Raw genomic sequence first — 17,059 nt, 5'->3', positions numbered from 1 at the left:
AGTCCCACCTGCTTGTTGATCTTGTTTCCAATCACAGCTTCTTTTATTATCAAAATTCCTTAATTTTGAACATCACCTTAAATCTCCCATTGTTCTTTTGAGCTCCTTGAGCAACAAATCCTAAAAGCTAAACATGGTGCTATGAACTAGAGATCATTATCCAGCTGAGATGTGGCCAGTGATTTTTGAAGGTTTTTTTAATAAATATTTTTATTAGAAACCTTTTTTAAAATCTTTTATAAAACAGCAAATACAAAAAAGTAATATCAAAATACAAACAGAGGCAGTACAACAATACCATTTCATGATACTATTAATAATGAATTACCCACTATTCTACCAGAACAGACTTACCTACTTAAACTAAACTACAAATTAAATTAAACTGAATTCAAATTAACTTAAATTATATATCACTACTTTATTCTATTTCACTCACTCATTACAACTTCACTGAGGCTCCCATCCCTGGGAGCACCAGTCATTGTACCTGATTTCTTTATCCGCAGCCTCCCCTTCCCAGGGCCCCACGAAAACCCAGACTGCTTCCCAATCCTAATTAATATTGCTGATAAATCTGCATCAATATAATTTAAAAAGGGCCGCCATGTCTTGTAAAACTGCTCTGTTTTGTGGTGTACCATATTTGTGAGGTAGTCTTGGGGGAGATGCTCCATCACTAGTCTGTGCCACCCATAAGACCTGGGGGGGTTTTCCAACATCCAATTCATTAAAATATTCTTCCTTGTATAGTGGGTAAAAATGTTACACGATCTCTTCCGGTGTTCCCCCAGAGAGGGCGAATTTGGCAACCCCAGAAGAAGAAATACCGGGTGCACTTTAACTTTGATCTCAAGGATGTCCTTCAGCTCGTTAGTATAGCACTCCTGTATCTCTGGATCTTACAACATGACCAGTAGCAGTGTGTGAGAGTGCCTATGCTAATGTTACATTTGGGACACCCTGGTGACGCTCCTATCTTGAGCTTACCTAGCCTCTCTGGCGCCATTTGAGCCCTCTGTAAAACCTTCAACTGCCTGGCCTGCGCTCTGTTACATACAGACATTTTCCTTACATTTTCCCATATCTCATTGGAGTTATGGGAAGATATATCCTCTTCTAGCTCTCGATTCCACATCCGACAAAGTCCCTCCACCTGCCCTAAGGTGCATCCTTTCTATAAATGATACAAAGTACTAACTGAAAGTATGCTTGTACACTGGAGCACACATTTCTTTTTTTTTGTTGTTTTTAATACTCTGGTTCAAGTTATGAAGCCAAACTTCCAGCATGTTTTTTTTGAAACCAGCGTCATTGACCTTTTTTCTATCTCCAAAGACTTATTATGTACAATTTATGGGATATTTAAGTTCTTAGACTTGTTTAAAATATTTGACCTGTGTTCAAAATGGTTGCTTTCTCAAAGATGGTTCAATACCATGATATGAGATTAGCTGAAGAATCAAATTGTAATAAGATAAAAACAAAATACTAGGCTTGAGGCACCCTCTACTTGGGCCCAAAGCAATAACCCATGGAACGAAAGTTATAACTCTTGCCACAGTGCATATTCCAACAAGAGAAGTTGCTTTTAAAATAAAATCAAAACCGTGTGTTGCAGAAATGTATCTGACCTGGTGGCATCAGTAGAAAGAGAAACAAAATTAATGTTTTAAATCTGTTGTGACTCTTCTTCTGTATTAAATTTCAGCTGTAAGTATGTCTTTTTTTTTATTTTTGCAGTGGTGAACTTTTTCGAAAGGGATCAGGTTTGCACATTTGAAAGTTCCCAACTGTTTATTACATTGCTGTACGTATTTAGGGCAGCAGATGTACGGTGACACCACAAACTGCCAGAGGAAGTGGTAGATGCAGGTGCAGTTAGAACTTTTAAAAGAATCTTGGACAGGTACACGAATAGAAAAGATTTAGAGGAATATGGACCAAATGGGATAAGTTTAATTTGGGTGACCTGGGGTTGGCATGGATGAGTTGGACCGTACAGTCTGTTTCCATGCTTAATGATTCTGGTGAACACAAATTAACAGTAAATCTGCTTATAATAGTAATCCATCACTTCTGTCTCTGCTGACTTAGACTTGTTTCTGCTCTCCCAACAACTTGATAAAGTCTGTTATTTGTATATATAAGATTAAGCTCAGCTTAGACATCCATGGCACCACAGAAAGCATTTCCTTCTAAAAGCAAACATTAAGGCAAATGGTTAAATTGTTAAAACTATTCACAGAAATTTAACTTGTGTTCCCGTTTGTATTGAAGAAGTGACCTAGTTGAATTATTTAAAGTGATGAAATGATTTGACAGTTACTTTCTGTTTATCCTATTTCCGACAGTGGGCAGAGTCCAGAATCAGATGGCATAACTTCAAAATGAGGGTTAGACAATTCAGAAGTGACCTCAAGAAACACTTGTTTATACAACAGGGAGAATGTCCCTGATGGTGAGCATCCCAAGGTGATGACTGACCATGGCCACGCCTCTGGACTGTGCTCGCTGTGTCCCCCACCTTCCCTTTGACTGGACTGCGGACTAGGCTGCACCTAGATTTTCACATGGCTATTTGGTTGAAAAAACATGTAGCATGTTTGCCAAACTCAGTTGCTTTTTATTGCTTGGTAACTTGGTGCATTCGGGGGCAGGTCTGCGCTTCATAAGCAGCCTGCTAGTGTATCAGAGTGTTGCCATAATGGTCACGAGAGGTTGGCAAGTGTCAGATGCCATTGTTCTTGGATGAGGGTTGATGCCCTGGAACCGTCCCTTGAGATGCTCTTTGGTACTGAGCAACATGGAAGATACCAGCAATGAGCTGAAGTCACCAGGGACCAGCTCTGGTTTCCATGTTGAGATTTCACAATACTTAGTTTGTTCAGCAAATTTGGTAAGATAGAAAGTTAAATATTAAGGATTGTTAACAAGGCATTTAACAAGCTTGAACCTTATACATTAGTAACTCTCTATCGCCTTTTGAGAAGCTTGGCTCACCATTTGGCAAAAACATAAATGTTGGAACAAGTTGCTCTCTACCTCAAGATGGAACTTGCCCAGTTTCTTTCATTTTTGTCACAAATCCCATCTTTACCCACATCACTTGGTCTCCTTTAAGATTCTGCCCCACATTTCAAAAGTACTTAATTGGCGGTCAAGTGCTTTAAGGTATCCGGAGATCATGAAGGGTTTGTTAAATAAATTAAAGTTTTTATTATCTTTTCAACACACCTTTCCAAACAGGGTTGCTATTAATTGAAATGGCGGTGAGTTTTTTTTATATATTCTCACCGATAGGTGGTGAATGCTTTAATGTGCTATCAGCAATGTTTGTCACACCATTCTGGAGCTGGGGAGCAGAACAGAAATGGGAGCAGTTCTCTTGTTATAAGGACACGTATGTAAAGGACTTTGATATGGTAATGGATTTGTCAGTTAAGATTTGTAGGTAATTGGTAGTAGAGAACTTGATAATTTCTGGAAAAAAAGCACCATTTATCAAAGCTTTTCATCTTGCACTGGTCAGGACAAGCAAAAAATACTGATGTAAAAGGAGCATAATTTTACACTGTATGAGGTGGCAAGTGTACTTTGGTTAATGGAGGCACTACCATAGAGAATGTGCCATTTAGGTCTGTGACAATGCTGCTGCTTTAGCAAGGTCCTTTTTTTTTAGAGCGGTCATAAAGATACAGGTTCTGGAGTGTCTAGCTTTGATGGGTTTTAGGGCCAGTTTTGATTATAACTAGCAGATACTGCCTCAAGCAAAAGGCTTTTAAGTTTTAAAAAAAACGCTTATATAATGAAAGAGAAGTGGCCAGTTCTCCCAGCTCAGCTTTATTTTGGTTTGGTTTTAGTAAGCAGTCAGTTTTGAAGCTGCTGGACCCAAAGAAGCAGGTCCATGCTAATCCACCCTCTCTCTAACATCTCTCCTGTAAGACCCTGTGTTTGATTTTACTTTATTTACCAAAGGGTATTTATGGGGATTGTTGTAGGAATTTGGAGCAGCATCATCAAATTGGGATAATTTGTTGGGTTTTCGGATAGGTTAAGTTATTCTGAATTCTGTTCTCTTTTGTTTGTGTTTCTTTTTATTTAAAATTAAGTCATTGGGCCAGCTGAATTACTTCTGAAATATCCACTCTACACCTGAAAACAACTAGCAAAGTTAAGGTCTGTGCTGCTTTTTTGAAATATTTTGAGGGGGTCTGGCCTGGTCCATAACTGGTGATGACTGACAGCTGCCAATCTATTTTGTCCAAAACAAAGCTTGATTTCATCTGCTTTGTTTCTGTTTCAAATTATTGTATATACAGTACATTTTTTTTCTGCCTGCAAACACATAGTGTGTTAATATATGAATGCATTAATATACATTTAAATGTGGTACACAGCGGGCCTGACTGAATCTTAAAATAATTTTCAGATTAAGACTTAGCAAATATTACCGAATTGTGAAGAAGTATCTCATGTGAAAGACTGTTTTGAGTTTTGTAGGCAAGGACTGATTGGGTTAGTTGTTGCAAACATCTGACATACAGTCAACTGAGCTTTTGGAATATATGATCTATGTACCTAGCATTACAACAGCATTGAAATTCTTAACCATATTATTTATTTTGTCTGATAAGCAGAATATTTGGCTTGATGGTAGCATCCTATTGGTGACAAACCCCGCTCATTGCTACTGCATAGTAACAGTTTGAAATAGCCAGCTTCATCTGCTACTCAGATGTTTTCAGGTATCTAACCCTACTGGAGTAATCTGTAGTAGGCTGGGCACTTTTCAGGAATGCATGGCAATCTTAAGCCAGTTCATGAATTTGCATCATATAAATCCTTGTAGGATGGCTTTAATGCACTCTGTATCCACATCAACTTTGCAGGGTCAAAAGAAGGCTCAGCTCCTCTTTGAGGTTGATGATAAGATGGTTCTTATATCGCACAGAACTGCAGAAATCCATGTTTATATTGACCAATGATGGTATGCTTGTGGCAAACTGGGGTAGAAAGCCCCCTGGTGGATTTTCTCAACAGGCACATCAAGAAAAGAGAGCCCATTTGATTGCTCTATTTCAGAGGTGCATTTGGGACCCATTAAGAAATAAATTTATTTCATGCAGCTGCAGATTTAAATGATACATTTGCGATATTTCATTTAGGAAATTTGTAAGGGGATATGTTTATGCATGTATGATTTTGTTAAAATTGAACTCACCTATGAGCTTTGCTAAGTTCAGTTCAGTGAATACTGATTCACTCAGTGATATACCTAGATCACAATTATATCCTGCTTTAGTGTAGATGCCTGTGGTTTACTTGAGTAGTACATTAGTGAGCAGGTTAGAAATGTCACGTGAGAATATAAACATGGCATTGTTGTTGATATGCAAGCCCAATGTGGTCCTTTGGAAATCTGAAAGAATTCATTACTGCATAAGTGGAAAACCTGCTCAGAGCTGACTGCAGTAAATCACCTGACTACTTGATTAGGTTACGTTGTGTGGAATTGGCCATAAATCAGACGGGGATGTCAGTTTTTTTTATGTTGGACAGCCCTTACATGTGTGGGTATCATGACCAATCCAGTTTGGCAATGTAATTAACCAAACCACTCAACAAGCAATATATACCTTTCACCATGTACTGTTTTGCAATGAGAATGTCATAGACATTGGTAGTTTCCATATTTCTTTCCTCCTTAGTAAAGGTACAAGTGGAGGTATTCTTTCTGTCTGCAAAAGAACAGAGCCCTACGTATGACTGAAAGGAAGGCATAAGGCCTGTGTGCTTTCCTTTATTGAGAAAGTTGCAATGGATAGAACACTCTGGTTAATCAGTTAACTAAGATTGACAGTTTCTGCTGCATTTTTTGCCAAACATTGTCCAACCAATCAATATTCTCTCTTCTCACGTTATGAACTGTTGCCTTTTTAAATTTGTTTTCATTGTGTTGTTGTCCTGATGGCTACAAGACAATAAAGTTCAACTTTGTATCTCCTTTATTGATAACATACATGTTTTGTACTACCAAGCAATTGTGTGTTCATTATTTTTCCTTTAATATACATACTGTCATTTTCACTGTGGCATTAACAGATTACAGATCCTCAGGAGAAACTTCTTTAACCAGAGAATGATCAAAGTGCATAACGCACTACTGAGTGGTTGAAGTGAAGAGCAAAGATATATTTAAGAGGAGGTTAGATAAGCACCAGAGGGAGAAGGGATATTGATAGGATTGGATAGATTTGGGGTGGCTTGCTGAGCTGAATGGTCTATTTCTGTGCAATAAATGCTTCCTGTAAATTATAAATTTCTGTGATTGGGGAAAAGGCCTCTTGTGGTTAAATGTGTAAAAAGCATGCTGAATCTGTTGGGCTTTTTCTAGATGCAGCAAAGTTGCCTGTTCCTGATCTTTATTAATTCATTTTAACTGGCCATGTATTATTTTCTCAAAAAACGGTCATAGAATTGGCAACATAATTGGCCTTTCTCTGAAAGGTCTCTTTTTTTATGGTCAGGAAGTATGAAAATAATTTGACAACTGCAAATTATTAGCTTGTAGGTATACGTTTAGTTGAGTTGGGGCTGCAGTGGTCAGTAAGTTATGTTACTCTAAATTAAATATTTTTAATACTAACCATTTAGTTTCATACAACACCATTTTAAAAAAAAATGATTATTTGGCAATTTAAAAAAAATTGTAATAAATGTGTTAAAAAGAAAATATAGGTCACCTTGTAAATCAGGGGTAAAATATTTGTCATACCAAATTAGGTCTCTGTGTTAAGCAACTCTCCATATGGTAAAGTGGACTAAAGTAAAGAGATGCGCTGTTTATCTGGCGGCAGGGATTTGTTGCAAAAGCTGTGCCTTCTTTCTGTCATTGTAGCCTTCAAATGAGATGCCCCACATGCTGGTCTGAAATATTATAGCGTCCGCTTTCAGTATTTGATCAGGAAAAAAAGCTTTTCCATTCATTAACTCTGTTTGCCAACTGGGGCATATTCCCTCAAAATGCTAATCATAGTAGAAAATTTGATATGTGTATTAAGCAGTGGTATCTTTTGAACTTTTTGTGCATGGTGTGCACAATTCAGTTTGGCAATGTAATTAACCATACCACCCAGCAAGCAATACATGTTGGAAATTTGGAAGTACTGGATTTCTGATGCTGTTTTAAAATTCTTGCAGTCTGCCCTTGTGTGAATGCATTTTGTTCAGAAGTCAAATTTCTTTAAACATTAATTAAAGTTTTCTGACTCAGTATTGTGTTTATGAATTGTGATTACTCTGCAGCCGTACTGTCCACAAAAAAATTGCTTGTTCAAAACTGCTTAGTTTTACATTAACAGATGTGACCCCTCTTTCCTAACATTAAATTATTAAAAGTACCACCCTGAGAATTTCATAAACTCTGTTCCTGCTAAAACTTCCCAAAATAGTCTTCCAGGCCCAGATATGCACTGAATGTGACCCAAATCCTGTGCCATGGATGTGGTTTTTGCATTGGTCATGGAAAGGTACATTGCAGATACTAGTTAGACAACCGATGCAGATGAGATTCTTGCTGTACCTTGCACTGCATTTATTCTTTGAGCAGTTTGATTTTGAGATAACAAACAGACTTGGAAACCTTGATTTGCATAAATCATAAGGCACTTCAATGATCCACATGGATATTTACTAGCTTGCAGTGTACTGTGTACCAAGTATAAGCCTGCTCTGTGCTGGAGGTATTGTATGGCATTAGAGTCAGAGATGTACAGCATGGAAACAGACCCTTCGGTCCAATCTGTCCATGCCGACCAGATATCCTAACCCAATCTAGTCCCACCTGCCAGCATCCGGCCTATATCCCTCCAAACCCTTCCTATTCATATACCCATCCAAATGCCTCTTAAATGTTGCAATTGTACCAGTCTCCACCACATCCTCTGGCAGCTCATTCCATACACGTACCACTCTCTGCGTGAAAAAAGTTGCCCCTTAGGTCTCTTTTATATCTTTCCCGTCTCCCCCTAAACCTATGCCCTCTCTAGTTCTGGACTCCCCGATCCCAGGGTAAAGACTTTGTCTATTTATCGTATCCATGCCCCTCATAATTTTGTAAACCTCTATAAGGTCACCCCTCAGCCTCCGAAATTCCAGGAGAAAAAGCCCCAGCCTGTTGAGCCTCTCCCTATAGCTCAAATCCTCCAACCCTGGCAACGTCCTTGTACAAAGTTAAAAATCACACAACACCAGGTTATAGTCCAACAGGTTTAATTGGAAGCACACTAGCTTTCAGAGCGACGCTCCTACAATCACCTGATGAAGGAGCGTCGCTCCGAAAGCTAGTGTGCTTCCAATTAAACCTGTTGGACTATAACCTGGTGTTGTGTGATTTTTAACTTTTTACACCCCAGTCCAACATCGGCATCTCCGAATCATAACGTCCTTGTAAATCTTTTCTGAACCCTTTCAAGTTTCACAACATCTTTCCGATAGGAAGGAGACCAGAATTGCACGCAATATTCCAACAATAACCTCATCAATGTCCTGTACAGTCACATGACCTCCCAACTCCTGTACTCAATACTCTGACCAATAATGGAAAGCATACCAAATGCCACCTTCACTATCCTATCTACCTGTGACTCTACTTTCAAGGGGCTATGAACCTGCATTCCAAGGTCTCTTTGTTCAGCAACACTCCCTAGCCACACACCATCACTTCAGTGTGACTGGATTCCAGATCCTGGAACTCCATCCCTAACAGAATTGTGGGTGTTCCTACACCAAATAAACTGCAGTGATTCAAGACAATATCTCACAACCAATTTCTCATAAACAGTGGCAGTGATCACTTTTTTTTAAATTCATTTATGGATGTCACTAGTTTGGCCAGCATTTATTGCCCATCCCTGTTTATACAGTCATAGTCAATTAAACTAGTCCCACCTACCTGCATCTGGCCTATTCTCCTCCAAACCTTGCCTATTCATGTACTTATCCAAATGTCATTTAAGCACTGCCACTGTTCTTGAGAAATTGGTTGTGTCTTGAATCCCTGTGTCTTGAATCACTGCAGTTTATTTGGTGTAGGAACACCCACAATTCTGTTAGGGATGGAGTTCCAGGATCTGGAATCCAGTCACACTGAAGAAATGGCAATTATAGTTCCAAGTGATGGTGTGTGACTTGGAGGAGGGGACATACATGTGCTGTCCTGTCATTCTAGATGGTCATGGTCATGAGTTTGGAAAGTTAAAAATCTCACAATGTCAGATTAAAGTCCAACAGGTTTATTTGGAAGCACTAGCTTTTGGAGCGCTATTCCTTCATCAGGTGATTGTGGAGTATAAGATCATAGGACACAGAATTTATAACAAAAGTTTAGTGTGATGTAGCTGAAATTATATATTGAAAAAGATCTGGTTTGATTGTTAAGTCTCTCATCTTTTAAAATGAACACGTTGGTTTCAGTTCTTTCACGGGTAAGTTGCAGAACATTTAGATTAGATTACTTAGTGTAGAAACAGACCCTTCAGCCCAACAAGTCCACATTGACCCTCCGAAGAACAACGCACCCAGACCCATTCCCATACGATTACCCCTTCACCTAACACTATGGGCAATTTAGCATGGCCAATTCACCTAACCTGCACATTTTTGGACTGTGGGAGGAAACAGGAGCACCCGGAGGAAACCCACGCAGACACTGGGAGAACATGCAAACTCCACACAGACAGTTGCTTGAGTTGGGAATTGAACCCACTTAAAAGTTACACTCTCAAGTGAACTTGGGGCAGCACAGTGACTCAGTGGTTAGCACTGCTGCCTCTCAGCGCCAGAGACCCAGGTTCAATTCCCGCCTCAGGCAACTATCTGTGTGGAGTTTGCACATTCTCCCCATGTCTGCATGGGTTTCCTCTGGGTGCTCCAGTTTCCTCTCATAGTCCAAAGATGTGCTGGTTAGGTGAATTGGGCAATTTAGAATGGCCATAGTGTTAGGTGAACGTAGGGGAATGGGTCTGGGTGGGTTGCTCTTCGGAGGGTCGGAGTGGACTGGTTGGGCCGAAGGCCCTCTTTCCACTCGGTCGGGAATCTAATCTAATCTTAACAATTGACGTCATGTCACGTCAGATAACGCATTTAATGTGTGAGCTGCCCTGTGAGATTGAGCCACAATGGTCAGACTGATTCTAATCTAAATAATTGATTTGAAGAATCTTACATGGATTCATGCAGTGTTTGAGCAAAGTAAAATGTAATTCTGCAAGTACAAATTCACCCCATAAACGTGTGTGTGTGTGTGTGTGTATGTGTATGTGTATATGTATTTATGTATGTATGTAAAGGGGTATAAGTCTGTGAGAGTTTGTTTCTATATCTGTTTCAAAAAGGAGAAAGTGATCCTCTGCCAAACAAAAGTATGCATCCCTAACCTATCTGCAATTTGCAATTTTCATTTTGTGATTGTGTTCAAATGTGCTGAGGCCTGCCAGTTATGTCATTCAGTTTTTCTTTAAGCTGTTTTCTAATCAAGATATTGTTATGATACGCCTCCGTGTAGCAGGTGAGACATGAACCCCCCCCTCATCTAGGGGTAGGGACACTACCAGTATGCCACAAGATTATGCCTTTGCTTTGTTAGATGCCACTAACTACTTGCTTTAAACATTTGTGTATTGTAAGGTCACTAGGATTCATTCTTGGAGACCAGGGCCTCCAAGCCCTCCGTTTCTTCCTCTCCCGACATCCCCAACAGTACCCTTTCACCGACACACTCATTCGTTCGGCTGAACTGGTCCTCACCCTTAACAATTTCTCCTTCGAATCCTCCCATTTCCTCCAGTCCAAAGGGGTAGCCATGAGCACCCATATGGGCCCCAGCTATGCCTGTCTCATTGGCTACGCAGAACAGTCCATCTTCCGTAGTTACATCGGCACCACTCTCCACCTCTTCCTCCGCTACATTGATGATTGCTTTGGTGCCACCTCGTGCTCCTGCGAGGAGGTTGAGCAATTCAACACATTCACCAACACATTCCACCCTGACCTTAAGTTCACCTGGACCATCTCTGACACCTCCCTCCCCTTCCTGGACCTCTCCATCTCCATTAATGACGACCGACTTGACACTGACATTTTTTACAAATGCACCAACTCCCACAGCTACCTGGTTTACACCTCTTCCCACCATATCTCCTGCAAAAATGCCACCCCGTATTCCCAATTCCTCCGCCATATCTGCTCCCAGGAGGACCGTTCCACCACAGAACACACCAGATGACCTCTTTCTTTAGAGACCGCAATTTCCTTTCCAACGTGGTTAAAGATGCCCTCCAACGCATCTCATCCACATCCTGCACCTCCACCCTCAAACTCCACCCCTCCAACCGTAACATGGACAGAACCCCCCCCGGTGCTCACCTTCCATCCTACCAACCTTCGCATAAACCACATCATCCAATGACATTTCTGCCACCTCCAATCGGACTCCACCACTAGGGATGTATTTTCCTCCCCACTCCTTTCTGCCTTCCACAAAGACCGTTCCCTCCGTGACTACCTGGTCAGGTCCACGCCCCCCAACAACTCACCCACCCTTCCTGGCACCCTCCCCTGCCACTGCAGGAATTGCAAAACCTGCACCCACACCACCTTCCTCACCTCCATCCAAGGCCCCAAAGGAGCCTTCCACATCGATCAAAGTTTTACCTGCACATTCACCAATATCATTTATTGTATCCGTTGCTCCCGATGCGGTCTCCTCAACATTGGGGAGACTCGATACCTCTTAGCAGAGCGCTTTAGGGAATATCTCTGGGACACCCGCACCAATCGGCCCCACAGCCCTATAGCCCAACATTTCAACTCCCCCTCCCACTGTGCCTAGGACATGCAGGTCCTGGGCCGCCTCCACCGCCGCTCCTTCACCACTGGGCCCCTGGAGGAAGAACGCCTCATCTTCCTCCTCGGAACACTTCAACTCCAGGGCATCAATGTGGACTTCACCAGTTTCCTCACTTCCCCTTCCCCCACCTTACCCCAATTCCAACCTTCCAGCGAGCACTGTCCCCATGACCTGTTCTACCTGCCTATCTTCCTTTCCACCTATCCACTCCACCCTCCTCTGTGACCTCTCATCACCTCCATCTCCACCCCCATCCACCCTTTGTACTCTATGCTACTTTCTCCCCCTCCCCACCCCCACCCCCTCTTATTTATCTCTCCACTTCTGCAGGCACCCTGCCTCTATTCCTGATGAAGGGCTTTTGCCCGAAACGTCGATTTTCCTGCTCCTCGGATGCTGCCTGACCTGCTGTGCTTTTCCAGCACCACTCTAATCTAGACTCTTCTTTCTATCCTTATCGAGTGGAGTGCTAACCTTCTCCCCTTTCTTGCAATGTGTAGTTTTATACCAATATCTCAAAACGTAGTTGCCCATAAACCGAAGCTGCAAATGAAATTGTAAAGGTGCATTCTTTTTTTCTGTCTCCTCTTGCTCTCGAAGCAATCTTAATCGCTAGAATTAGTTTCCAATTAATTCTGACTCTTTCATCTCCTTTGCTGTTGATTTGCCTGTCTGATACAGTCATGCATTACTCAACATTATTCAATTGAGATGATTGAGCTACTGGATTAGGCCAGTGCCATCAACTTTGTTTCCTTATCACTGAGTCTATTTCACTTTTAAAAATGGGACTGGTCTTTGGAAAACTGAAAGCTGTAAAATTCATCATTGAACTTTAGTCAAATTATTATTGAGACATCTTAATTTGACGCTGAGATGTGAGCATCACTAACAAAGCCTGTGTTTTTATCTTATTCTTTGTTTCTCTGTAAAATAGGTTTGCTTTGTTAGGTCATTTCAGAGTTGGACTTAAACTTGTGGGGTTAGCATATGTTGGCCAAACCTACAATGTTTCCAGCTTTCTTTTAATTGTTAGGATTCTTATAATCAGTCTCTGGATTATTTGTTCAGTAACAAGCTTTTTTGATTGTACCTTATTTCCATCTCTAAAGAATTACTTACCTCTTCCCATTCTTCAACTACTCCACTGCCAAAACACTTTACCTTGAATTTAATATCATGAGAGTTATCAGACATGATGATTGGAATATCCAGAAATGATTGGCATGTTATCAGTCTGGAAATGAAAATATTGATTTGGCCGTCTACAGAAGGGTATGGACAGGTGTGAATGGAAACTTGGCAGATAGATGATGTGGGGAAATGTGTGGTTTTCATTTTGGCAGAAAGAACAGAAGACCTAAATATTATTTATAAAGGGAAAGACAATAGAATGCTATGGCACAGCGATTTGTGCATAAATCTCTCAAACAGCCAATTGAAGTTTTGGCAAGTTTGAGCTTTGGAATTTTGGAAAATGCAATTTACTCGGAAACACTGTTTTTCTTTTATCATCAGTGTCCAAATTCAGCAGATGATTGGGAAGGCAAATAGACTGTTCACCTTAATTTGAAAGAGATTGAAATATAAAAATAGGGGTGCTCTTGCTCAAAGTCAAGCCACACTTTGGGTACTGTGAACAGTTTTGATCCCCTTATCTATGAAAAGATTTACTAGCATTTGAGGACATCCATAGAAGGTTCATGAAATTGATCCTGTGTATGTGGGGATTTTCTTATCGGGAGAGGTTGTGTCGGTTGCTTTTATATTGATTGGAGTTTAGAAGAATGAGAGGAGCCTTCATTGAAAAGTAATATTCTTAGGCAACTTGGCAGGGTGTATAAGGAGAAAGTGAGGTCTGCAGATGCTGGAGATTAGAGCTGAAAATGTGTTGCTGGAAAAGCGCAGCAGGTCAGGCAGCATCCAGGGAACAGGAGAATCGACGTTTTGGGCATAAGCCCTTCTTCAGGTATATAAGGAGCGATTGTTTCCCCTTTTGGGAAAGTCTTGAACCAGAGGGCATAATCTCAGAGTATGAAGTTGCCAATTTAAGACACGTGGAGGAACCTGTACACTCAGGATGGTGAATCTGTGGAACTCTTTACTCCAGAGGGCTTTCAAGGCTGGGCTATTAATTGTTTTCAAGGCTGAGAAAGACCTTTTTTTAAATCAGAAAGAGGATCAAGGGTTAGGAGATTCTGCAGGAAAGTGGAGTTGAGGATTATCAGGTCAGCTGTGATCTCATCGAATGACAGCAGACCTGATGAACTGACAGGCCTATTGCTGCTGCATCTTACAGTAACTGACATTGTAAAGCTGTCCCTGCCAATAAATGGGGAGTTGTGATCTGGTAGGGAAGAATTGTTTTCAGGCTAAATTAGTAATGGAATCTTACAATTGAATTATGCCTATTCATTATTGGAGAAAGTGAGGGCTGCAGATGCTGGAGATCAGAGCTGAAAATGTGTTGGTGGAAAAGCGCAGCAGGTCTGGCAGCATCCAAGGAACAGGAAAATCAACGTTTCGGGCATAAGCCCTTCAGGGCTTCCTGAAGAAGGGCTTATGCCCGAAACGTCGATTCTCCTGTTCCTTGGATGCTGCCTGACCTGCTGCGCTTTTCCACCAACACATTTTCAGCATTGTTCATTATTTCCAGGTTCTGCTGGCAACATTCTAGGATATGCCCCTTCCTACTGGCAAGATTGGCTGCTCTTGTATGTCATGTCGATGCAACTTGGATACATGAAGCCTTAGCCTTGATTCTGATCCAAATCCATTAAGTTCCACAGCTTTCAAATGAAAAGAAAGCCACCTGTTTATAACCAACTGCCTGCGTATATCCTACTCCACTTGTAATTAAATAATAATTTTGAGCGTCACTTGAAGTATTGAGAAAAGCCCTGCTGCTGCTAAGAAAATGCTTCAGTAGCTGTCTTAATAGTCATAACCATTCCAGAGGAATCTGGTTATCAGAGACACATTCTCATGCTAGTGACCATGTTGCAACGATTGTTAACTCCTTCATCAATGATTGTCTGTTTTATAGCAGTGCGTGGAAGCCTACAGAAGGGCCTGGACTGATTAATGACAAGTAACGTGATACTTAAGTGCCAGCTGTAACATCAACAGGAAAGCCAAGCCATGCCCAGCAGCCTCCTTATAACTTTTATTGGCACTGTCATTACATGCGATCTGACTCATTTAAGTTTCTGAAGTTAAAGTAGAGCAACCATATCTATACTTGACTTTAGTAACTGGTAGCTGGCTTGCCTCCATAACAACTTGCAAATAGCGATAGATTGTGGGTGTGCTGTACATTTTAAGAAAGTTAAAAGCTAGCAGAACTACCTGACAGCACCAAGTGTTCTCAATAAGATACAATCGAGCACGTGGTCCAGCGGTTAGGGTAGTTGGTTGTCTGGAGACAAAAACACATTTGAATGAGGCCAGTCAGTTTAAGTTATACGCCCAAAAACATCAAATTCCATTCAAATTTAAATTTTAGTATATTGACAATATTAAAAGCCAATGTCACAATCCGATGCTTTGGGGGTATAAGACTAGGGAAAGTTGAATAGTTGGGAAGAGAACTGTCACCAGACCAATAGATATCGACTGAAGGTCAGAAATATCTGAGAGGTAGCTGTCCAGAGAAGGGGTTTTCACAGTGAAAGACATCGACACTGACCTGGAGAGCAAATCTGCAAAGAGAAGACGCAACAGCTGGCTGGTTTTGAAATTTTGAATTTTTCAGTAAATCGTAATCGGGGGTTTTATCGGACTAGTATTATAGAAGGGATTGTAAAAGATAGGTTAGAAGAAGGAGTTGTAAATAGTTTAGTTAATTATTCTGTGTTATACTTTAATAAATAAAGTTGTTAATTTTTACTTTGAATAGTTCTTGGCCTCTCAGATTTTCACAGATTATTGCACGAGATAATCTTTTTTGTGTTTAAATTAAGCAGGAGCGTTTACCCTGTATTGTAACAAAGTTAGGAAGGTAATGCAATCAAAACAAAATTCTAGAAACTCAATGCCATTCGGGACAAAGCAGTCCTAAATGATTTGTACCCTAACTGGTCAAAACAGTATCTTCTCATGTGATCTTGGTGAGTCTACCAAGTACAGGTGACATTGCAGAACTGTACCAGGCTTGCTCTCCTATAAACTCCTGCAGGTCTAGAAACTGTACCCCCAGGAAGAACAGGAGCAATAACAGCATGGAGGAAGATCCCCAGCAATCTTCTCTTGAAGGTGCACACCCTTACCATGGCCATGAGTGGTAATTTCTTCATCTCTGAGTTAAAATTATGGAATTTGCTTCATAATATACTATTGGAACAATATCACCACTTAGAATGGAACAGTTTAAAGATTAGATCCATCAATCCTTGGAACATTCAGGAGGGGCAATAAATATGTATTTGTTGGGTTATCCTCATTCAGAGGATGAATGAAGAAGAGCAACAGGAATTTCACATGGGCAGGAGTGGTTTAGATGTTCCAGGGTTTAGATCTTTCAAAAAGAACAGGGATGGGGGTAAAAGAGGAAGGGGAGTAATATTGTTAGAGAGTGCATAACAGATGCAAAAAAAGGAGGTTGTTGTGGAGGGTTTGTCTACTTAGTCAGAATGGGCGAAAGTCAGTAACAGGAAAGGAGCAGTCACAAAACCTTGGCGGGAAGGATTGGGGAAAACCCAAAGGTGTTCTACGTTTGCGAGGAATATGAGAATGATCAGAGAGAGGGTAGGGCTGATCAGGGATAATGGAGGAAGTTGTGCCTGGAGTCTGAAGAGGTAGGGGAGGCACTAAATGAGTTTTCTGCTTCAGTATTCACAAGACGGACCTTGTTGATAGTGAGAATACCGTGAACCAGGTTAATAGGCTTGAACAGATTGATATTAAGGAAGTGGATGTGCTGCAAATTCTGGGAAGCATCAAGATGGATAAGTCCCCGGGGCCATGTTGACTCAAGAAATTCTGGACCACACAAGTTTCATTAACCTGTTTATTTTAGCTTAGTTGGTGAGAGATCTGGAGTCAACACTCGAGTAATAGTCAAGCTATCACTTGCTGGACTCTAATTGGACCTGAAAATGTGTTGCTGGAAAAGCGCAGCAGGTCAGGCAGCATCCAAGGAACAGGAGA

General features: G+C 40.9%; 1 protein-coding gene and 1 pseudogene across 4 annotated transcripts in view; one reads left to right on the top strand and one right to left on the bottom strand.

Moving 5' to 3' along the window:
• lrch2 (leucine-rich repeats and calponin homology (CH) domain containing 2) overlaps positions 1-17,059 on the top strand; it is a 154,105-nt gene that overhangs the window by 33,520 nt on the left and 103,526 nt on the right. The gene's annotated exons all lie outside the window — the stretch shown is intronic.
• LOC122557581 lies at positions 12,348-12,407 on the bottom strand (annotated as a pseudogene).

Source organism: Chiloscyllium plagiosum, chromosome 15, assembly GCF_004010195.1.
Source record: "Chiloscyllium plagiosum isolate BGI_BamShark_2017 chromosome 15, ASM401019v2, whole genome shotgun sequence".
NCBI classification, from domain to species: domain Eukaryota; kingdom Metazoa; phylum Chordata; class Chondrichthyes; order Orectolobiformes; family Hemiscylliidae; genus Chiloscyllium; species Chiloscyllium plagiosum.
Note: the sequence above shows the minus strand (reverse complement) of the source record. Positions and strands in the feature narration are given on the sequence as shown.